The 24778-nt window shown below is 38.7% G+C and overlaps 1 long non-coding RNA gene across 1 annotated transcript in view; it reads left to right on the forward strand.

Moving 5' to 3' along the window:
• The first annotated feature begins 347 nt into the window (after positions 1 to 347).
• LOC148045367 (uncharacterized) overlaps positions 348 to 24778 on the forward strand; it is a 188606-nt gene continuing 164175 nt past the window's right edge. Inside the window, exon 1 of the long non-coding RNA XR_015696570.1 lies at positions 348 to 450. This is a non-coding gene — a long non-coding RNA (uncharacterized LOC148045367). The remainder of the gene's footprint in view (positions 451 to 24778) is intronic.

Here is a 24778-nt window from a genome sequence, read left to right on the forward strand (position 1 = left end):
CTTTCCCTCCTGTCTCTAATTCTTTGGCTGCTTTCCCAAGACTTTCAGGGTAGCTACAGACCTAACTGCTGGCATGTTTATATGTTTGTGAATCTAGAGCTTACAGAAAACCATCAGACTTTCATCACTTGCTACTTTTGGACAATAGTTCTGAACAAACAGAAATATTAGCCCATTCAGTGCTGTATTTCCTGGCTTGCTATATAATAAATGAGGTCCTTGCCTATATAGTTCATGATTCAACATCCACCCACTTTTTCTTCTGTACAAAAATGTAGGGAACGGTCCAGTAGTGGGTTGCCAATTTTTTTACCACTGGTTCGGGCACGCTCCCACACATGTGCAGAGGTGGATAGGAGGAGCTTCCCTCTGCCGCTACTACCTGTTCACCCGAACCAGGCTAAAGTGGGAGCAACCCACCTCTGGAATGGTCCATGCGATAAAGATCAGGTAAAGTTGATAATCTGCTTTATTCCTTCTCTATTATATTAAAAAGGTTAAATGAAAGTGTTGATTGACCAAAATTATGTTATTGATTATTTTTAAAAATTAAAATTAAAAAAACTTAACTTTTTGTTAATTTTTTTTGCAGATTTTTTTAAAAAAATATTTTATAATTTGGTTGTGCACCACCAAGACTCACATTTTGTGAAATGAGCACCCATACAGATATGAAAAATAAATAAATATGATTAAATATATAGAAGATTATGATTGTGCTCATGGTATATTGATTTGGTTTATGTATGTGTGCTTTTATAAACCAGCAGTGCCATGTTGTTGACTGAGAACCTGAATCATTTGCAATGGATGTTAGACATACTGTATAATACAAGTATAATACAAGTCAATAAGTGACAAAGATCTTAACATGAATTTATTAAACACCAAGACAGTTTCATTAAACAGAAAAACACATTGAATATTAGTAAGTAATACAAATCAACATTCTAACCCAGGCATAATATTTATTAAACATGATAAAACTAATGGAAAATTTTAAGAAACATATAAATACTGAGGTAAAAGTAATGGTAGTGTGTGGTCTGTTGCATGGAACAGGTTTATTTAAAGAATCACAAAGGAATGTTTATAAGAGTATGTCTCTGCCCATTTGTTACACGGAAAAGAAAGTTATATGTGTCAGCTGAATGTAGAAGAAATGGAGATATATAATAAGTAAAAACCAGAAGAAATAGGATTATGAATAAATGACTGCTGAGTGAAAATGGATTGAATACAGAATGGGTGATTAGTACAAAAGAAGTATATTGAAGTGGTTTGATTGTATAGAGAGAGTGAATGTGAATCAAATTGTAGAACAAAGATATGAAGAATGAATGGCCTGAGAAGAAGACTGAGAATTTCATGGCTGGATAGAATTGATGAGATCCTCAAAAAGAGAGATGGGAGAAATTTAAAGAACAAAAGGCAATACATGAAGCATTGTAGGGGATGTAGTAGAAACAAGTAGTTTGCTAGGATAGGGAACTGTTGTGACTCAGCAGAAGTTTGCTGTGAGTTGAGTTGGGAGGCAAGATTAACAATGCAGCTGGGGCTCGTTAGTGGCGTCTTCTGGTGATAAAAGGACGGATGGTGCCACGCCCTGGTTGCAGGAGTCAACGTTCATTCATTCGTTCATTGATCATCAGTCATGGTTTGTTTGTGAGAGACACTTGGAGAAGTGATTTGCTTTCTGTAACCTTGATTCGAAGAGACACTTGGAGAAGTGCTTTGCTTTCTTTTTGTACACCTAGTTTTGCTGTAAGAGAGATTTGTTTTGCATTCTGTTATCTTCATGCCAGAGACTTTATTTATGTTTATTTTGGGCTCACAGCCAGTTTGAGCCGAGGACTGATAAAGTTATTTCCTTTTAAGTTTGTCTGCCTGTCGTCTGTTAACGACAATGTTCCCTCTAATTTTTTTTCAGTGTGAGCGGAAAAGTATAGTGTTTGAGCAGCACATTTTCATACCTGAGCACCTGGATTTTTTTCATAGATGTCACCCAAGACAACGAAATTAGTGTTATTTGAAACTCAATTCTACCATGTAAATATCCATTAAGTAAAGAAATCTCCCTATACAGGTAGTCCTCAATCTACGACCATAATTGAGCCCAAAGTTTCTATTGCTAAATGAGACATTTGTTAAGTGAGTTTTGCCCCATTTTACAACCTTTCTTGCTACAGTTAAGTGAATCACTGCGGTTAAATCAGTAACCTGGTTGTTAAGTCAGTCTGACTTTCCTACTGACTTTCCTTGGCAGATGGTTGCAAAAGGTGACCCCAGGACACTGCAACCGTCATAAATATGAGGCAGTTGCCAAAGATCCAAATTTTGATCCTATGACCATGGGGATGCTGCAATGATCATGTGTGAAGAACAGCTGTAATTCACTTTTTTCAGTGCTGATGTAGTTTAGTCATTAAGTGAACGGTTGTAAGTTGAGGACTATACTTTCCCCCTTACTATCCAATAGTCTGCAGTGATTTAGCAAGTTATGAATAAATTACCAACTGATGTAGATTAGCAATTGGAGCACTTAAAGAAACAAACAAAGAGGGGAGAGGAAGGAAGGGAGGAAGGAAAGAAGGGAGAGGGAGAGAGAAACAGAGACAGAGGGAGAGACAAAAAAGGAAAGAGGAGAAAGAGAAAAAGAAAGGGGAGAGGAGGGTGGGAGGATAAGAAAAAGAGGCAGAAAAAAGAAAGAGAGAGAAAGAGGAAAGGAAGGAAGGAAAGAAAAAAGGAAGAAAAAAGGAAGAAAGAAAAGAGGAGAGTAGAGAAGGAATAGAGGCCAAAAAAGCAAACAAGGAAAAGTAGGGAAAAAACTTTCACTGGAAAACACTATTTTTCCATCAGTGCAAAACTTTCCTAAACAAGGTTAATTTTCTGGATTTTGACTTTCCGGTCCAGGTGGACCAAGAAGCCTTTATTTTCTTTTTCTAAAATCAAATAAAATCTGCAGAGCACCAGCACGCCATATGAAAAAGAATTTGTATTTGCAAGTAGGTTGATCACCAATCCATGACAAATAAGCTGAAATGCAATATTTAAAACATTCTTACTAAACAGCAGTCTGCCTTCGCTGGATGGCTTGGATCTCTCGCTGACTCTCCATGAAAGCACCGAGATAGAAACAGCCCTCCTGTGCAACATTGACAGTAGGGAGATGGGGGAGGGGTGCCTCGCCCTCTCCTGGGGAGCCCTGTCTGGGGAAGAACCCCCCTCCTCCGGCCTCGGGACCGTCGGTTTCTCCGACGGGTCTCCCCCCCTCCTCTGCCCCCGACCGACTTCCTTTTCTGGGCTTTTTGCAAATGAGCCGGACGCAGCCGAATCTCTCTCTGTGTGTATGTGTGTATGTGTGTGTGTGAGCGCGGGTTGCCCAATCCAGTTCCTCCCTCCGTAGTTTTGAACCTGGGAGGAACTGGTTTGGGCAACCCGAGAGCTCCGCCTGATGCCCGAAGGGCTTTGCATGAAGAAACACGGCTTGAGGCGCAAGGACGGTCCTGGCTGTGGGGCGCAGGCCCCTAAAATCCTCTCTTTGGTTCCCTCCTCCTCCCCCTCCTTCCACAGCCTGCGTGACGCCCTAGGCTGAGAGCTGCTGCTGCTGCACAGCTGAGGGAGGGAGAGCGAAAGCAGAGGCGGGGCGCCAAGCTTTGGTTAAGGCAGGCAAGGGAAACCGCGAGCCGAAAGGAAGTCTTGCTGGGAAGACGCGGCAGCAGGGCTTTAAAGGGCTCCCCCCTCCCCAGCCAGCCAGCCCACCCAGCCCATTCTTCCCCCGCCACAACTGTATCCAACAGGCCAAGTTGCTGGGAGGAGAAAGTTTGGGCTGCAGGACATGAGATTCCTCTGGGGAGGTCCTTTGCGGGCAGCCAGTTCTAGCTGCCTGCAAAGAACTTCCCCACGTTTGCTATGAAAGAAATCTCTGCGCGGGAGTTGAAAAGTCCTGCGCGGGGATTTCTTTCCATGTGCGCGGCCGCGCAGGCGCGCACCTTAGAGGGAACAGTGGTTAACGAGCGAAGAAGGGGGGACAGAATAGGGAACAGTGTTGCTGAGTCCAAGTTTTAGTCACATCTTTTTTTAATCTAATGCTTTTAGTTTCTGTCTATTTCTTACTCTTTGCTTGCACCCTGCATGATATTGTTAGCCTATCAAAAGAATAGTGTGAAATGCTGAAATATGTGAATTTATTTTATTTTATTTTTATTTTATTTAGTTTGTCAAACATGTACAAGATAACAAGTGTAAGTATAAACATGGACATGAACAAAGGAAATGAGTACAAATAAATGGGGATAGTAAGACAGGGACGGAAGTCACACTGGTGCGCTTAGTCATGCCCCCTTTACGGACCTCTTAGGAATGGGATGAGGTCTAGGGAAGACAGTTTAAGATTGAAGCTGTGGGGGTTTGAGGATCTAACAACAGACTCAGGTAGAGCATTCCAGGCATTGACCACTCTGTTGCTGAAATTGTATTTACTGCAATCGAGTTTGGAGTGGTTTACCTTGAGTTTGTATCTATTGTTTGCCCAAGTATTATTGAGGTTGAAGCTGAAGTAGTTGTTGACAGATATGATGTTGTAGCAGACAATTTTGTGTACTATGCTTAGATGAGACCATAGGCGGTGTAGTTCCAAGTTGTCCAAGCCCAAACTTTTGAGCCTGGTGGAATAAGGTATTCTATTGCGAGCAGAGGAGTGGATTACTCTTCTCATGAAATACTTCTGGGATTTGCTAGGATTTCCCTGTATTTTTTCTGCTCTTTGGTTTTAAATTTCTATCAACTGCCAAATTCCTAATGCTGGTCTTCTTTTTGTAACTAGCCCAATGTGCTACTAGAACAGAATACTATGAATGGGAAGATGGGATAAACCAAGAATCCCCTCCAATGGGAGCATATTGAAGCAACACTTCAAACACAGGAAAGCAAAATGCTGCCATCTCTGAAACAGCCTTTATTGTTTCAGAAATATTTCCTTGTCCACAGATACAACATCATGGATATAATGTATGAAACTTGCTTGCTGGTTACAAGTCCAGCTGAATAATGGAAGATTTATCTCATGCTACTGATGGGATTATGCCTTCATGTGGAGGATTAGAAGGAGCACCCTCTCACAAAAATGCTTCCCACATGGGGGTAGTAGCCTTTATTCCATACTACCCTCTATTAATTGTATATAAAGGCTATTGGCAAATAAAACAGTGTTCATTGAATACAACGTATTATGTTAGCCACAAATATAAATTATAAACAACCACGACACTTTGTGACATCTTAAAAATAAACACATGGGCTAGATTATTGTATTACAATTTAATGTGTTCTATTTGTTTGTGGTTTAGAATTATGTGACCTAGATACTACAGTTGGTAAGCAATGATTAATGCTTGGTGTGATCTGTGACTTCAGCCAGATATGATTTATTTTGTATTGTGGTCTAAAAAGTTAATTATAATACTGAAGATATCATTTTATTAATTAATGATTCTTTAAATGTTGGTTGATTGAGTTATTATATTTTTAGTTTTGATTTTATGACCCTTTGTAGTGGTTGGTGATATTAAAATATAGGAAAGCAACAAGCAAATGTAGCTTAGAATGGACCATCTTGGCAAATCTGGGAAACATTGTCAGTTGGCAAGTAATCTATCAGAATTATGGAGTTGTTTCTAAAAGGGATTTCCAGAACTTGCAAGAGTGTGTGATGTTAATTCCTATTTGCTACTGCTTAAACTCACTTTGTTTTTTCCCCCGGGATCACATTGAGAATACAAAATTTCAGTGGAAAAGACACGGCTATTTTAAAAAACTGCATACAATTGCTATCTTTGTGCTCCTGTGCATTTCAGAGCACATTTAGCTAATTATTTTAGAAGCATTGCACTGCCCTATTATCTGTCTCCCCAGTTAGCAAGCCACATAAATGAGAAAGAGCTAGAGGGAGAATGATATCAAAATGTGACCAGAGTGCTAAGTAATATCCTCATACTGCATGGCACAAAGACTGACCATATGTAGGCAAAGGAATTAAAGAATCAATCAGAACAGAAGCAACTCTATCCCAAATTAAAATGAATTGACTCAGAAATAGGTACCCATTAACGCTTCGCATGTTCAGCTATTTGACAACAACAGCAGGAACAGCAACAACAACAGATACATTTTGGCTCACCCTGTTCACTTTTTATCAACTCTGCAAACAACTGCATTTACTTAATGGGAATGAAGAAGAACCTGAAACAGTCTGTTTATTCATTTTCCATCAATGTCTTCATTTCATATGGGTCCAAACAATCCCCATTCTCATTGTTCTGAATTTATTCCATTGCCTGGTACGGTAAAACACTGCTTTCAGCATTCTAATGGGATTTCATGGGGGCTGCCATCCCAGGGCTGATTTGTAGCAGGAAGCTAGGACAACTAAGTCTTTGAGGAGGATTAATGTGAGAAATGCATGCCTCTGTAGAGGAGCAGCCATGCAAGAGGAAAAACAACCCTCTCTTCCATCGCTTGTTAGTACCATCTCATTTTCATTGGGATATAACATAGTGCATAGTCTGTCCTCTGCCAGGAGGAACAAAGGCCTTTCATAACAATGAAGGGCTTGGAGGGGGGAGGAGGCAAATTTATTGTAAGATAGTCAATATTCACCTGCAAGCTTTATCCTTCCCATTCTTTCTTTACATGTAAAGAAACATGCCACTGTTAAAAAATTCAGCTTCGTTTAAAAATGCATTTTTAAGCCTTACATTTGCATTTTGGTAGCAAAGATTATGTGCAAAGGGAACGGTTCTCTTAGAAGGCTGGGATCAAAGTTTTTAGAATTAGACGTTCCTGGTTTTAAGAAAAGGAGCTTTTCTTTTGCAACTTGATGCTTTCTTTTTTCTTTCCTCCTTTGCATAGGCCTTTCTTTCCCCTTCCCCCTTTTTCTATCATCTCTATTTACATAGCTATTATATATTATGGTAATTTTAATAAAATTCTTAATTAAAAATGGAAAGGAGCTTTTATCTTCCCATTTTGGGGTTATCAATTAAGATTATTCATAATGTGATAAATTAAGGGAATGCATTATTACAGAAAGTAATTGGATGTCTAGCTTAATGCTCACCCAGAGTGTTGAGAATATAAAGTGCTGTGTCATTACTATCTTTATTCATAATGATTTGTTAGAAATTCAGGGATGGTGAATTATTTCTAGAATGTGGAAGGGCAGGGATGGAAGGAAAGTGTTTTCCAAGAAAACACCATGATCTGAAAACTGTTACTTTCTATGTTACTTTCTAAAGGACGCTTGAATTAAGAATATTTTCTGGGCAATCATTATCGGTGTGTGTGTATATACATCTATGTTTATGTCTCTCTATTCCAAGAGATGAATTGACAAGGGAGCATAAGGAAAGGCTGATACTAAAATTTAATATTTATTTTCATTTTGAGATTATTATTCTTTAGATTGGTTTATTGTTTAGATTCACTGACAGTATATTAATATGGAGGTTATGTTAATGAACATGAGGTATGTCCTCAGGCTTGTAGTCAAATTGGTGCTTCCAGAATAAACTTCTGTAAGTTTAATTCTCATCAGACATGGCAATAAATATTGGCTCATCAGGAAACTCTATCCTGCATTCAATTACATGCTGACAGCAGAACATATACTCATAGTCTCTACAGGGCTTTGCTTCTATCAAAATGCAAAAAACAAACAAACAAACCCCCAAACATTTCAGTATTTCATCACAAATTCTGACACATGTGTAGGATATTTCAACAGATGTACAAGTGACATGGCTTACATCATGATGCTACATTGTTATTTCCATCATTCTGCTCCCTTCTCCACCTCTCCTCACTATGATTCATAGATTTAACACAGCTAAATAAACTACAGTACTTTATGGCTGACAAGAAGTAAGCCATTTCTCCATCTTTGTCTTTCTATTAAAATTATTAGTCAATCCGAAATAAAAACAGTAGAGGAAAAAGAAAAATTAAGAATAATAACCATTTTTAACAACTGTTATTTTAACAATTGTTTTTTAAAAAAACCTTCCTTAAAAAGTCATAAATATACAGAAAATTTCTGTATATTTCTTTGCAATTCAGAAACTAAATCTTATTTCTATGTCAATCCCAGAGTTAAGTCTTAAATCTTTCCTTCTTGACCTTTTGAGTCAACTGATATTTGGTTGTTCTTTTTCTGATCTTGAATGTTAGAGGACTCTGTTCCATTTTTACTCAACAGTTTTGTTTAGCTGGAGCATTGTAGGTTCCCACATAACAAGCTGCAGATCTTATCACGTACATGCTTTTGTCAACCCCCCCCCTATAGTGTTGGTGTCTTCAGTTTACATAAATGAGATATAATGGCAATGGACCAACATTTCCTTTTGCCAGAAGACATGATTTTCTAAGCCTAATTAAGAACTCAAATAAGCTAGGGAGAATATTCTATAGATAGCATAGGTGTGATGTGGATTCTGACCTCTTGATTAAATAACTTTCCAGTGAAAATAATGAAACTAAAAGAAGTCAGAACATGATGCAAACTGATGAATATCATAAAGTCATTATATCTGAACAGGCTTCCACATCTAATGTGGAATTAGATTTCTGTTCTTAACAGTCTTACCTACATGTTTATGTTCGAATACATGTTCATGTGGTTTAAAAAAAATAAATCAAAACCAATATTCTCAAATATCACAGTTTTTTTCAGTAAAAATGTTATATTAAATAGACTTTTCTCTCTACCTTGTTTTCTTTCTCTCAGTCTCTTTCCTTTCTTCTACCATCAATCTATTATGATTATATACCACTAAATTGAACTAACTCATGGTGGTTTAGATAACCCTAAAACTAAAACTATTAAGTACATAATAATAAAAGAAACAACAATATAATTAAGTTAATAAAATAGTAACACTGGTATATAGGGTGCTAATCTTGGATAACTTGGCAATAAATTAAAACTTCTTCCAGAAGAGTTTCATTTAGCTGCCTTTGACACCTGTATAGGCAGGCAGGGGACACAGTGGCTCAGTGGCTAAGACACTGAGCTTGTTGATCAGAAAGGTCTGCAGTTCAGCAGTTTGAATCCCTAGCGCCGTGTAACTGAGTGAGCTCATGTTACTAGTCCCAGCTTCTGCCAACCTAGCAGTTTGAAAGCATGTAAAAATGCAAGTAGAAAAAATAGGAATCACCTTTGGTGAGAAGGTAACAGCATTCCATGGTCCTTCACCATTTAGTCATGATGGCCACATGACCACAGAGATGTCTTCAGACAATGCTAACCCTTTGGCTTTGAAATGGAGATGAGCACTGCACCATAGAGTAAGGAATGACTAGCACACTTGTGAGAGGGGAACCTTTACCTTTTATAACCAGCCAGGAGTCTGTTCCACCATGACACAGGGGTGGGTTCCTGCCAGTTCTAATCTCTTCTATAGAAGAGGTTCCACAAATCTACGGTGCCATTTAGAACCGGTTCCAGCTCCTTCCCCCTGCCCATCTGCACCACGCTTGCCCCATCCACTGCTCATTGATTGTCTGGCTCACCAATGCCCCCCGCCGCCTCTAAGAGTCCTATCTAAACCTTAAAGTCTTAAAGCTGTCAAGTTTGAACATCCCTGGTTTTTTTTTTCTAAAGGGTTAGGGGTGGAAGGTTCTTGTAACTTGACAGCTTTAAGACTTGTGTGCTTCAAATGCCAGAGTTTCTGAGCCAACATTTTGGTTGCTAAACAAGAGTGCTGTTAAATGAGTTAGATCACATTTTACAAGTTGGCCTCGCCCACCCAGTCATATGACTGTCAAGCCACTCCCACTTGGTCACATGGCTGGCAAGCCACTCCCACTCAGTCACATGTATGGTAAGCCACTCCCATCATGTCACATGGCCTGCAAGCCACTCCCACAAAGTAGGCCACACCTACAGAAGAGGTTCTAAAAAATGTTGAAACCCACTACTGCCATGACACCACCGTAGAGACATACCTGCACTCCCTCTTAATTACTGTAAATGGGAATCCATTTAGCATTCATACCTAGAACTAGCACATAAGACAAGCCAACTCCATCTGGAAGAGGCAGGGGGCTATTTTTTAACCTGGAAACTTGCTGGGAACAAAGCTATGTTAACATTCAGCACTTTGGCCTATATCTTGAAACCTATTAAAGCCAATGCACCACCTGCGATATAGCTTTTGAGGTTCTCATCAGTTTGTACCAACTTTAATCTTTAAAAATACATTTCATTGAAATATCCTGGTCCAGTTGTGATAAGGATTCAGTGGGTTTTTTGTCCCACTCCAGATAGGACTGCAACTGGTACATTAGCCAAAGATGGGTGAAGATCTCCTGGCCACAGCCACCATCTGAAAATCCAGCAATACATATTAATCCAGGAAGATTTCCACATTCTAATATTTCTGTGGGTGGGTTTACCACTGTGGGAAAATCATAGGAAAGTTTATTTAACTTTGGTGTGAACCTAGGTATGGTTCATGGAAATATTCCAAAATTCCAAGGGAACAAAGTGGGTTTTTAGTTAACAGAAAAAAAGTAGGTGGGTGAATAAGGAAGAATACCGTATTTCACTGAATACGGCTTTTTTTAAAACCAAAAACCCCAAGCAGCAACAACAAAGAACTTAAGGTTGCATTAATTGTATTGCCTTGTACTGCCAAGTGCTCTGGTTGCTTGCCAGTTTGTTGCCAAGCAATAGCTGATGTATGCACAGTCAGGAAATGGTGAGAAAAAACACACACCAATGTTTTGCTGTCCCATATAATACAGTTCTTCCCATGCAATTGTTATTTTTAATCTAGAAGGAATTATTTTTGTAGTTTCTGTGCCGCTTTAGAGATAGTATTCTGCATCTCTAATATCAGTATTAGTCATATAGCAGGGCCTGAAGACATAAATGCAATCACTTGGTGCTGGAGATAGAAGTAGTATATTTACAGTAGCTCAATACCTATAGTTAGCTGAATTAGTAAGACTAAATCAGTTTTACTGAATTAATGCAACCTCCTTTAAGCTCCATAAATCTCTTCATTTTTTTTTGTAGATAATGAGATTTGGAGTTTGTTTCAAGATTGCACACTTTTGTGAAATTTGAATTGCTTAGTGGGTGTATTTCATTTGTATGAATTTTAGAAGCCATAAGAGTGATTTGTATGTGAGTTTACATGTCTGTGAGTCTGTATTTGAGATTATCTGTTAATGATAAACTCTTCTATAGCCTATGAGTTAATGATTAACTCTTCTTGGCTGATTGTCAAAGATCCCTGGGTACTGATTTCATTGTCTTTTGTTTTTGATTATCTGAAATCTATGAAATACTGCTTCATGGTTGAACTGGCTATGTGAATTTATAGATAAAGCAGTGATGCAAAAGTCCTGTTTTGAAAATCAAGGTGCTTTCTAACTGGCTAGATGCCTAGTAAAGTGACTACATTTTTTTCCTCATATAGTTTTTTTTCCTTTACCACACTTACTCTACTTCATGGATGCATAAAACCTTATGTGCTGCCTGTACTTTGTATTTTTCCTGGCATAATTCTCAGGACTATGGTTTTAATCCTGGGTAACTGGAGTTCTTTAGGCAAGCTTGTATTCCCTTTACAATAAATTGTTTTTAAGCACCTTAGCAAAATTTAGAATATTATAATGGGAAAGAGAATAGATGCTGGGGAATTTGAAGTCATAGCCATACTGTTATGATATCCTTATGATACCTATACTGACTCCAGAGAAGACAGAAATACTATTGCAAACAGTCCTGGAAGTAACTGGAGCCTAGGCATTTTATTTTCCTAACAATGAAGTAGTTTTAATATGCTAAAGTGATGGACTTCTTACTCATATATAGAATGCTTTAATCCCACTAAGTTCAAAGGCTTTTAAGCAAACTAATTGACTCCAGGATTGCATTCATAGATTTCTACTATTAATTTTCATGATTTGAGGTATGCTTGATACGAATTCCAAGAAAGGTTCTTCATTGATAATTAAATTTAATGACAAAATTAAATACCCCTTTCATTTCTCTGATTAATCATATCCAAGCCAGCTAGCTGAGGGCAGCAATGTGTTATTATTAATCTAATGAGAAAATGAGCTAGTTTTTGTTGGCCTTATCAAGTTGGATCAAATATTTCTTAGATTTTCCATAATATTATCTTTGATTTCTAAGATATTTCAAGAACACTTGCCTGTACAATGTACATGGCCTGGCAGGATTGCCAACCTTATTTTAGGGATGGATTTTAGTTAATGATTTTTTGTGTATTTGGTGATCACAAATGTGTTGCAAATTACAGATGCTAGTACAAATGTAATTTAAAGTGTTTCAAATAATGCAAGAGAATTGTTTGTGTGTGTTTGTGTGTGTTTGTGTGTGTGTATCAGAGATATCTGTGCTTAAAGAGTTCATATATTTATATATTCACTTCAATGCAAGATGAGACAGTGATAGTACAAGTTTTGTGCTCATGCAGAAATCAACATTTGTACATCTTGTAATCCATTCTCTAAAAGCAGATTTTTGGTCTGAATTAATATCACATTACATCATATACTGCAGGGCACTCATCACCACATTCAAGGTGAATATCATCTCCTTTGTAATACCTGAATACAGAAAGGGACTTGTGTCTGAAATCCTGTCTAGCAAAAAGCCTGTTTTGTATAGGCATGATGGTCCTTGGCAGAGTAACTTCATAGAACAAACAGATCCAGCTTGTATCTGCCTTAAATGTTATGGTGCTGAGAATGGGAATGAAATCAAACAATTGTTTTAATTTGAAGTAAAAAAGAAAACAAAACTGAACCAAAATTTAGCCTTCATAAGAATAACTAGCAGATTTATTCCCTCATGACCTGACATGACTTTTACAAAGTCCTTTTACACCAGGGGTGTCAAACTCACATCGACATGTTGTCATCATGTGATGAATCACAACTCCCCCCTTCATTGAAACAAGACTGAGTGTGGCCAGCGTGTGATGCGTCTGGTCCGCGGACCACGAGTTTGACATCCCTATATTAGTTGTTAGAGAAATCTGTTTTTTAATAGTAGAAATTCCAGAAAAGTTTTTCTTTTTATCTATCCAATATGCAAGATGATGGTTCCTTTCCCCCACTTTCCTTTCCTTTCTTTTCCTTCCCTTCCCTTTCCTTCTCTTTTCTTCCCTTCCTTTCTCATAAGAGGAGAAAGGTTGTTTTCAAACAACATTTATACTAATGGGCTGTAATCAATCTTGTTTCCAGTTATCAATTTACAGATTTAGTTTTCATTTTTCCAATTTTAATTATAATCTTAATGTGATCCTATCCTATCCTATCCTATCCTATCCTATCCTATCCTATCCTATCCTATCCTATCCTATCCTATCCTATCCTGGCCTGGCCTGGCCTGGCCTGGCCTGGCCTGGCCTGGCCTAGCCTAGCCTAGCCTATGCTAGCCTAGCTTCCAATATAGTGTAGTTGTTTTGTCCTAGAAACTAAACTGTGAGTTCTAGTTCCACCTTAGGTACTCAATTGGAAGATTTTGGGCCAGTCACTCTCTCTCTCTCAGCCCAACCCACTTCAGAGGATTGTTGTTGAAGGAAAAGAAGGAGGAAGGAATATTATATATATTTGCCATTTTGAGTTACTTATAAAGTCAGATGGGATTTAAAAATATAATAAATGAATAAAAATAAATTATTGAATTAACGTGTAATGTAGAACACAAATCAATTTGCTATACAAACATAAAGGGATAATTTAGGGAAGTCATTAATTAATATCCAAGGCCTTTTGTAGAGAAAGAAAGAAATACCGTTCCAGATCTTCAGCTACTTCCATCATGTGCCTGGACGTCCCCTAAAATATATCACCCAAATCTCTCAAACTCATGAAATTTTATTAGAGTTCATTAACTTCATGCTGGTGTTTTTCAGGTTCTCTGAAGGCTGTGAAATTTCTGGAACCAGCAGATACTGTTTTAGGAGGTGATGAATATCTTGGTGATATTGTAGTGTCCAGTCTTAACTGCATGTGAGTTACTGCCTGAAAATAAAGTAAGAGCATAAATGTAGAACTGCTATTAAAAATAAAAGTATTTATTCAAGACTGGTCACGTTCTTGCAAAGCTCCTAGCAATTTATACTGCAGTGAGTGAAAATTAGTCTTTGGTAGGTCGTGCCTCAATCTTTTACCATTTGATCTTATAGTATATCACTCCACAAAGTATCTCAGTATATCTTGCATATCTGCTTAAAAATATAAGCCAATTTTTTGCATGACAAATGAGAAGTGGATATAATTCTCAGTCAGTTAATTTGGACATTAAAGGAAATTTTCAGTGAAACCGGTTTCATCATCAAATGAACTGTTTTCATAGTATCTCTCTCTCTCTCTCTCTCTCTCTCTCTCTCTCTCTCTCTCTCTCTCTCTCTCTCTCTCTCTCTCTCTCTCACACACACACACACACACACACACACACACACACACACACAGAGACACACACAAACACACACACACACACATTTTGCTTCTTCAGAGTCTGTTGTTTTTTCTATGGGTACAACTGCCCTTGGCATAATCACTTTGCTGCATCAGGGAAACAATAAAATCCGATAGTGTGATAGGCAGCATATAAATGTAATAAATAAATAAACTGGAAGATTAGAAATTGATTTATATCTTATCCAGATTTGCAAAATAAATCTGAATACAACACCCTGGGGAACTTGTGTCATAAGGTTAAATGGTGAAAATCTGAGGCTCAGCTTTTAATTTTCTTCTGTTTAATACTATCTGCTTCTTGAAGTCTGCTGGGACAAGTCCCTGCAGTTTTCTTGACAAGTTTTTTCCCCCTAAATTTTCAAAAATGGTTTGCCAATGCCTCCTAGAGAAAGTGACTGGCCCCTGGTGACTCAGCTGGCTTTGGGCCTAAGGCAAGACTAGAACTCACAGACTCCTAGTTTCCAGCTTGATGCCTTAACTACTGCACCAAAATGGGTCTCAGGGCTCAGCTTACCAGAAGCCAAGACAAATGATCTTTATACTTCAACAGTGACAATAGAAGACGGTGTCTTTTGCCACATCTCACAGTCAAATAGGGATTGAAAGAAAGACTGGGTAGAATCTATTGCTTGTATACTAGCATTATCCACAGATCATATATTTAAACTAGGAATATTTGATCAGCCACATTTAGTGAAAGGCACAAAATACGGTATACACTTCATCAGAAGAGATGGTCAGAACAGTATAAGGTGAAATCAAGACTATCCACCTCAGGAGACTAATGGAATCCAAGGGACTATGAAATTCTCTTAGAAATCTCCCACTGAAGCCATATATTCACTATATACCGGTGAAAAAGAACTGGCTATTGACATGAGAGCTCCCCAGGGCATTTTCTTGTCTAATGAAACTGGTAGGTTCCCTGGTTTTCTTAGGGATTCAGGCTATGAAGCAGCCAGGATGAAGATGGGGCAACTTTCAGAATGAACACTAAATTAAGTGGTCTCTGTGCTTAGGCAAGATTTTAGTTAGCTTTGCTATGACATTCCTAGATCAAGATAAATGATTCACAGTGGTCAATACTCTCTAATTTCCGATCTATATTTTTGTAGTATATTGGGTGCTGCCCTTAAAGATTACAGAATTTTATGTACCATAAGAGACATCTTTTAGGACTGCAGTTTGTATAGCTAATGAAAGTCAGACTCTATTGAGTCTAAAATAGCTGTGTTGACTGCTTATTTATTATTCATTTATTTTGGTAATCCATGGGGCTAATGCATACCTTTTTAAAGCCTTCAGTAGTTGGAGGCCCAAATAATTCCTTGTGATGTTTTAACACAATCAAAGTGTCTCTTCTCAGAATATGAGCAATAGATTATATAATATATAAAAGGCCCTTCTTGAGTGTGGCATTCCAATTGGGGGAAAATATTCTCCTTGGAGGTACGACGGGCACCAACATTACTTACTTAGGGGCATTAGATCAAAATCAGTTTGTTTGCTCAGACATTTAACTTGTTCATGAAACTGTACATTTCTGCTTCTTGTATGCAATTTCTGGCATTTATTGCCAAGTTTGTTTTTGTTATAGTTTGCAAACTGCTTTTGTATCAGAAAATGAATGGTGATATAAAAATATTTTGGACAAGTAAATCAAATGAGCATTCATTGGCCCCAAAGAATATCCAACCACAGAAGTTATTTGAGTAATTTCAAAATCAATTTGATAAACAGCCAGCCCAGCTCTCTTAAGTTTAGCATGATATTTCGAGGTGGTTTTAAGTTCTGACAGCAGCATTTTCCTCCTATCGGATTCTGTGCAGCAGCAGAAACATTTGCTCAAGAAAGACACCAAATGATGAAGTGCAGAGCCCTGCCTTTGAGCCTCCAAACACGTACTATCCTTTTGAATCCTTGGGATGAATGCCAGCATTAATATAGTTGCAGACAGAAGAACCAAATATGCATCCAAAGCTATTTTGGATATACTTTAAATGCTTTGAGTGAAATGTATTTCGTTATTTGAAAAGCCGAAGGAATATATTTGATTTTTACCCCCTTGCCCCATGGAACCATGACAATTTTGAGAGTACTGATGATTTTAAAAAATGGGAAACTGGAGAAAGGGAGGAAGTAGATTGGGCTGGCAAAATCCTCTGTTAAAATGCTGAAGTCTTACATAATGATTTGATAGCCATGGAGGAACATGATTAATTTGCTAATAACTAGGAACATCTCTTTTTCTTTTGTGGCTTTATCCAAGAGAGAGAAGGATTTTGAATTGTACTGATGTTATAGTATTTTCTGTCTTATTCTAAGGCTGTCGAATCAAGATAAGATAGGAATCAACAATAAGAACAATACAATTGCATGACAGCATCCTTTTTGGCTGACTCAAAGGTGAGTGGATGGCATTACAATTTGCTAGAGGGGAAAAGGCCTACAGGCAGCAACTTCAGATATATATTCCAATGCTCATCACCAAAGACTATTGTTGTTAGATCTAGGCTACAAAAATCCAAATAATGACTAGATAAGAGCAACGAGATATCTTTCTTCTGCCATCTAATGGCTGCCTGGATTTTCACAGTCCAGATTTTTGTACTAGCTTAGGGATAGGAACAAGAGAGGGAATAATGGTACTAGTAATCAGCATTGCTTGGAAGATCATACTCTGCTTACTCCAAAAGATAAGATACCGTTTGATATACAACATTTGATTCAGTGATATGTGGAGGAGTTTATGGTTGGTGAGGCAAGAGCATGGTGGCCGTGAGGCGGCGTTTTCGAGCGGCGAAGGGAGCAGGTAGGAGGCGTGGTTGGCAGCTGCCGATGCTGGAGACACTGCTGTGACTCTGTGAGATGTGGCCGCCGCTGTCATCACTCGAGGATGAGGAAGACGAGGAGGACTGAGGCAACGGCGGTGGCTCCTCAGGGACGGTGACAGAAGGGGTTCTGGCTTCCTGCGCCATCTCCCGCCCGTCTTCCGGGACTCACCCAGTTTGTCATGCTGCCACTTTAAAGCCATGCCGCCGCACCGGTGCATGGCACTTTAAAGTGCATGCCGCTGTGCCCCGCCATAGAGTGAGACACATCCTGCTTTATGGCCAGAAGGTGCGATGGCACTTTAAAGTGCATGTTGCCACCCGGCCATACAGCGAGACCTACTGAATGGCCGGAAGGCATGCCGGCACTTTAAAGTGCATGCCGCCGCGCCCCACCATAGAGCGAGAAACATCCTGCTTAATACCAGAAGGCGCGCTGGCACTTTAAAGTGCATGCCGCCGCCCCGGCCATACAGCAGGAGTCCTGCTGTATGGCCAGAAGCCAGTGTGTCCCGCTCTATGGTGAGGCGCAGCAGCATGGCTTAAAAAATAAAAAATAAAAAAGTGTCAGCCCACGCGCCAGCAGAGGCAGATAAAACACACACACACACACACACAAATTACTTATAATAATACAAATTACAATTACTTACAAATAATTTTGAATTCCTCTCCCCTCCCTCCGAACCAGGACCCACATACCTTTTCCAACTGTGTCACAGAGGATTTCAACTCTCCTCTTGTCTGCCACGATGAAAATGTGAAAATGTAAAAAGAAAAAGGCAAGAGCTGCTCTGGCCAGGCTAGGATAGTTGCTGCTAGAGTCACCATGTGGATGACTCTGCTTAACTGTTTTAAAAAAGCCTCTAAACAAAGTGCCCTCTGCAGGAGGAGGCGAGAGAACCACATGCCTCCTTTGCATAAGGATTTTTTTGCCTTTTAACCCTTGCTTAACTCTGCTCAAGTGATCATAAAGATAGAGTAAAGGAGGCACGTGGTTATCTTGCCTCCTCCTGCAGTTAAGCACTAAGCAGAGTCATCCACTGTGACTCTGGTAGCAGCTACCTCTGCCTTTTTCATTTTAAATTTGTTTTTCCTTTTCATGATGACAGTGGTGAGGACCTGCCTCCCCTCACTGCACGTCCTTGATTTCATTGTATATAACAGTTGATTCATTATTGTTGCAATCAAGTTCATCCACTTTGCTATTGCTTATTTTCCTAATCTCTTTTATTCTATCTTTCCAAGCCTTATGAATTTCTCAAGAGCACAGATCTAAATATGACATTTTGAGTCAGGTTATTTGTCCATTAATTTGTTTTATGATCCATTTCTTTCTTGTCTACCCATAGTATTTTCAGGAGTCTTCTCCAGTACCAATGTATAAAAGTGTTGATAATTTCTCTATCTTGCTTCTTCAAGAATATCACACGGAAAACCACTGCCTGCATGATTTTAATAGTAGGTACAGACACTTTTGAAGGTTTTCCCGTTTACTATACCAATTTCTAATAATTTCTTCAACATTTTTTTCATTGTTGGTTATTTTTCTTTAAAAAGTTTAGGTTAGTTAAAGTTCAGGTTAGTTAGTTAAACTTAAAAGTTAAATAGATCCTATAGAATGGATCATATTAAGTAGTTCCTAGAAATTAATTAGACCCCCCCTCATCTCTCTCTTTCTCTCTCTCCCCTACCTATCAAATATCCTGAATCCTCAGGCCAGAGGCCAGAGACCAGGGCATCATTAGTTCCTTGAAGCATAATTATTTTAGTAATTCAGTCTACCAGAAAAGTCATACACACACACCAGTAAGTTCATTAGGTTTAAAACAGACAAGAATTGGGGAAGTGCAGAGTTTGCACATTAAAAAAAAGTTTCCATAGGCTATTAAAGTACCATTTTCTTTTATTTAGTATGCTCCAATGTGATTCTGCATTTTTTAACAGCTACAACTGAGTCATGGATACATCTGCTGATTCTTGTAAATGAGGTACCTGACTTCAGAAAGTGTAATTCAGTGGATAAAGAGTAATTTGAGAACAAATAAGTCAGCATTCACAGTCATAACAAAATGGGAGTCTAGGAAGATATACACAGATGCTGTCCTAGAAAAGCTACAATGAATGTAATCATTAGCTATGCAAACAGATTGCCTAGTTGAATGTATCAGATGGGAAAAGCTCACTATCTACTGGCAAGCTTCACTACTGCTTTTAGTGAAATCATTTATCAGAACAAAAAAATTCTTGTAATGCTTTGTCAGGCTAGTTCAGGTAAGTGTTACCATTGTTATTGCAAAGAGGGAAACCATTTTGGCTCTTATATCTATTATAAAACTCAAAAGATTTTCCTCTAATGCTATTTCTGAGAGCATCTTCATAAAGTCTTGTGTATTTTCAGAATTTCAGCTGATAAATAATAATCAATAGTTAAAAGTAGGAAAGCTAGTATTTAAAAACTGGCTTTCCTACATTTAACTATTGATTATGATTTGGTAACCTTTTAAATTATTGCTTTTAGGTAGCTAAACTCTTTTAGGAAATTTAGAAATGTTTAAATGCACACACGCACACAGACACAGTGACATAGACACAAACTATAGAGATGCTCTCTCTCTCTCTCTCACCCACACCCACAGAAAACTATATGGAAGTCAAATATGACAAGCTTTTCTTGAAAATTAGTTCAAAAATCAGAAGTAGCTGTTCTGCGGTGAGAAATGTTTGTCTTAAACCATGGGTGTCAAACTCGCGGTGTCACATTGCAGTCACATGATGTTTTGTGATATTTTCTCCATACGTGGAGCTGGGGTGGGTGTGGCCTGTGCATGACACATCTGGCCTGTGGGCTGTTGGGGTAGCTTTGGCTTCTGTATGATACATCCGTCTCATGGGCCGCTAAGATGGGTGTGGTCTGCAGATGACACATCTGGCCTGCGAGCCACCAGTTTGACAACCCTGCAGTTTAAACTAACATTCTAAGCTATTTTTGGCAGGACTATCTAAGGGACCACTTTTCTCAATAGGAACCTCTTTGGACATTAAGATCAGTACATTAGGATGGGGTCCTCTTAAAGATTCTTTTACTTTCTGAGATTTGAGATTGTGATGACACAGATTGACTGGGCAGGACAAAGGTTTTTACTTTTTTCTTTAGATTTTTCCTGGTTTGGAAGGTTTTTCTTCCCCTTTTTAACTGTGTTATGTTTATTGGGGTAGAGTTACATATTTTATATTTTTCATGTGATTCACACATGGAAAAGTAAAACTAAAAGCAATCAGAATGGTTTTAGAGCCGAGATGGTGAACCTATGGCACGCCCTCTCTGCAGGCATGCAGCCGTTACCTCAGGCCAGCTCCACTGCACAGGTGCATGCACCTCCCACTGGCCAGCTGGTCTTCAGGTCTCTGCTGTGCATGCACAGGATTTAGATTTTTTAGATTTTTTAGATTTTATTAATATTTGTAGGCCGCCCTTTTCCCTGAGGGGACTCAGGGCGGCTCACATAAAATCAGGGAGGGGGAATACAGACATTGACATAGAGACATATAATAAAATAGTAAGCAACATACATTCATCATTCGGGAGGGGCGGCTATCCTTATCCCCAGGAGGCGGGGTGCATGTACATGGGGTGCTCACATTGCATTTTGGGGTTGCGTGTGCACACGTTGGCACTCGGCACCAAAAAGGTAAGCTATCACTGGTTTTAGAGAAAGGACTTCAGAGTTTCAGATTCAGAAAAGAATCGTTCTGAATCCAAAATCAAGCAAAACTTTCAATTTGTGAAAGTACAGCATAAGCAAAAAATAGTCTGGAAATTCTCATGAGATGTCAAGTAGATAGAAACCATCTTTTAAACAACTTGATTGCTTACTAATGGACATACATGGTGTCTTAATGGTATTTCAGTTATATGTTATTGAGATGAATGCAGTAGGTGTTGAAAGACTTTTGATAGCCCTGCAAATATAAGCAGTCCTCAACTTACAACAGTTCATTTAATGACTGTTCAAAGTACAACGACATTGAAAAAAGGGACTCATGACCATTTTTTGCACTTATAACTATCGCAGCTCTCCCATGGTCACATGATCAAAATTCAGATGCTGGGCAACTGACTCACATTTATGGCGGTTGCAGTGTCCCAGGGTCATGTGATCACCTTTTGTGACTTGCTGACAAGCAATGTCAATGGGGAAGCCAGATGCACTTAACAAACGTGCTACTAATTTAACAACTGCAATGATTCACTTAACAACTGTGGCAAGAAAGATCATAAAATGGGGGAAAACTCACCTAACAAATGTCTCAACTAGCAACAGAAATTTTGGGTTCAATTGTGGTGGTAAGATGAGGACTATCCTACTATGTAGGGCAATGCAATCTGGACTGCCAAAACATAGATGATCATTAGATGGTAGCAAAGACACAAAGAAAATTACAGTATATCTTTCCTGCCATCTACTGGATTCTCTCCAGCTCAGATCTGGTAGCCATAGCAAATTAATCCTCTTCAATTATCCATAGTTTTGAGTGATTATTACCGTGTTTCCCCGAAAATAAGGCAGGGTCTTAGTTTCTTTTGACCCCTGAAATAAGCGCTTGCCTTATTTTCGGGGAGATATTATTACTTTTGAGATGCAGGAGGCAGTGAGGATGGTCACCTCATGGCTGCTGCTCTATTGCAATATTTTCAGGGGAGGGCTTATTTTTTTGGGGGGGGGCTTATTTTAGTGCATGTGCTCAAAAGCCCAATTGGGCTTATTATCTAGGGAGGTCTTATTTTTGGGAAAACAGGGTAGTTATGTCATGCCCATATGTTTGATTGATGTTGGGGGGAAAAAACCTGCTGTGAACTAGTTTATATTCATTGAAGAAAAGAAAATGAAGTAATTTTTGCAGCTGAATGAAAGGGGAAATATTAGGTTTTCTTATCAATTACTGTACTTATTTTCTTGATGAACTCCTGTTTTAAGAGTGTTTCTTATCCATCCATCCATCCATCCATCCATCCATCCATCCATCCATCTATCTATCATCTATCTAAAGAAAGAGACAGCTGCCCAATATATATGATGTGCATGAGGTTAGACATCTAAAACAAAACAAATACCCCCCCCCCCCAAAATCTCTTTTAGGATAATATCATTTTGTATATTTCATTCATTCATTCAGGTATTATTACTTATTCAGTTTTTAGCCTACTTTTCTGCCAGAGCGCAATACTTATCGTATTTTTTGGAGTATAAGACACATAAAAGAGGAGGAAAATTTGGGTGGGTCTTATACACTGAATGTAGCCGCACCCACACACTGGCCCTAACCCTTTGGCCTCTGCCACCCAGCAATTTACCTCTTTGCAGCAAAGGGGGGCTTTTGTGGCTTCAATAGGCTATAGCAATCCCTGCAGCCTGAAACAGCTGATGATCAGGAGAAATTGAAAGTGAAGCCAGGAGGCAAATTGCTGGGAAGCAGAGGCATATTTTTTTTCTTGTGCTAATCAGACTGTTTGCTGCAAGGAGGTAAGGCAACAACTATAAATGTCTATAGAATGTTCAAATTATTAGACTTATTTTTTAAAGACTCCTTTATTATTATTCTAGACAACTTAACAAAATGAATAAGCTTTTTAAAATAAATGCTTAATCTGAAGAGGCCCAGTGTTATTGTTTTAAAAAGTGCTATTCTTTTAAATAGCAGAGAATAACTATAGTTCCAGAAAGCACATCAATGTTAACAACATTTGTACATGTATAGTCTGAAATATAACACTACAAACAGTGTATATTGTCTGTACTGTTTGTTGTTTGTTGCAAGGAAACAAATTGGTGGGAGGCAGAGGCAGATATTTTTCCCTTGTTTTGCTTCCCAAAAGCTAGGTGTGTCTAATACTTTGGAGCATCTTATAATCTGAAAAATATGGTAATACATGTGTCAGAACATGAAATCTTCCATGCAATTAAAGCAGATCAAAATCTTGGCTTTATATCCAGATTGCAGTGCAGAATTTTGTGTAATTAAATAAGGAAAGCAGAGCTTTAAAAAGATGAGGTGGAATTATAATACCTGCAAAAACCAAAAATACTGTATAATTACACTTGGGTTTATGTAATACATGTTTTCATCTCTCACTGAAAAGCAAGTGTTGCAGAGGTGGGTTTCTACCAGTTTGCTCCAGATCGGGCCAACCGGTAGTGGCAGTGGTGGGAAGCTCCGCCCACTTCTGTGCATGCATGAGCAAACCGGTAGTAAAATAAATTGAAACCCACCACTGAAGTGTTGTCCTCATAAAGGGTGCATGTACTTCCTTGAACCCTGCCACCTTGTGAAAACCACTTCTGCAGTGGTTGAGATATAAAGAAGGCAGAGATCAGGTACTTTTTACCAAATTATATAATCAACATTTCCTAAGCAGAGAACCTTGTGGAGAGTCACAGACAGATAGAAAAGACAAAGGATTTACATGAATTTCTAGACAATGCCTTCACAGATTAAACATTTGTCTAGAGAAGCTTACTGAGTGAACAGAGCCTTTTCTCAGGTCCCCAAGTGCACAAAAATATCAAATGTTATTGTGTGAACTGCCAACACAAACAGACACATAGCATACAGTATTCAGTTCTTCACATGCATCCTGTATGATGACATATTCAGTTGTTTTTCTGTAGCTTCAGAACCAGATGCCTCCTGCTGTTTTCCAGATGCTCTGGCCTTCAGCACTCCTAGTCTCCTTAAATAATGGTCACCTTTTCTATCTCCATCTGAAAAATCTATCGCATCTTTCTGTTCTGCTTGGAGAAGCCCTTTGTGTAACCATATCATTTCGATTCACTTAAAAATAGTAGCTTTTCCAGACTGTTGTCCATTATTAATTTAAACACACCATGATCCTATTCAAATACATGTAAGTTTGCCTTGGTGCAGACATGTTGCATACTGAAGTATCCATATCTTTTCCAGGAAAGTGTTCCCACTGTGAATGAATTCCTGGTTCTTGGCTTAGCGTACAACCAGGTGAGGATCATGCTGAAAACATTGTTATACATGTCAGTGAAAGAGGCCCATTTCTGGAAGTTATTCCAAGATTTATGTCAATACAAAATGCTAGCAGGCAGAAAAGCCTCAATTATCCCAAGGTTTCTATTTCTGAGATTGCCTGCTCCATCCAAAGCACCATTAGCTTGTTAATACAAGACCAGGAAGGGAATATGTGAAGTGGGGAAAGTTTAACCTTTAAAAAAAAATCTGTTTGTATCTGATTTTTGGAGACTACCTGGACAATCTGTTCCCTGCAGTTTTATTGGCAAGATGATTTGCCATTTTCTCATTCCTAGGACTGAGAGAGACTGACTGGCCCAGTTCATCCAGCTGGCTTCCTTCCTAAGCAGGACTGGAAGTCACAGTCTTCTGGTATTAACCTG

Source organism: Thamnophis sirtalis, unplaced genomic scaffold (genome assembly GCF_051295495.1).
Source record: "Thamnophis sirtalis isolate CommonGarterSnake01/CBP01778 unplaced genomic scaffold, rThaSir2_p1.2 scaffold_5, whole genome shotgun sequence".
NCBI classification, from domain to species: Eukaryota; Metazoa; Chordata; class Lepidosauria; order Squamata; family Natricidae; genus Thamnophis; species Thamnophis sirtalis.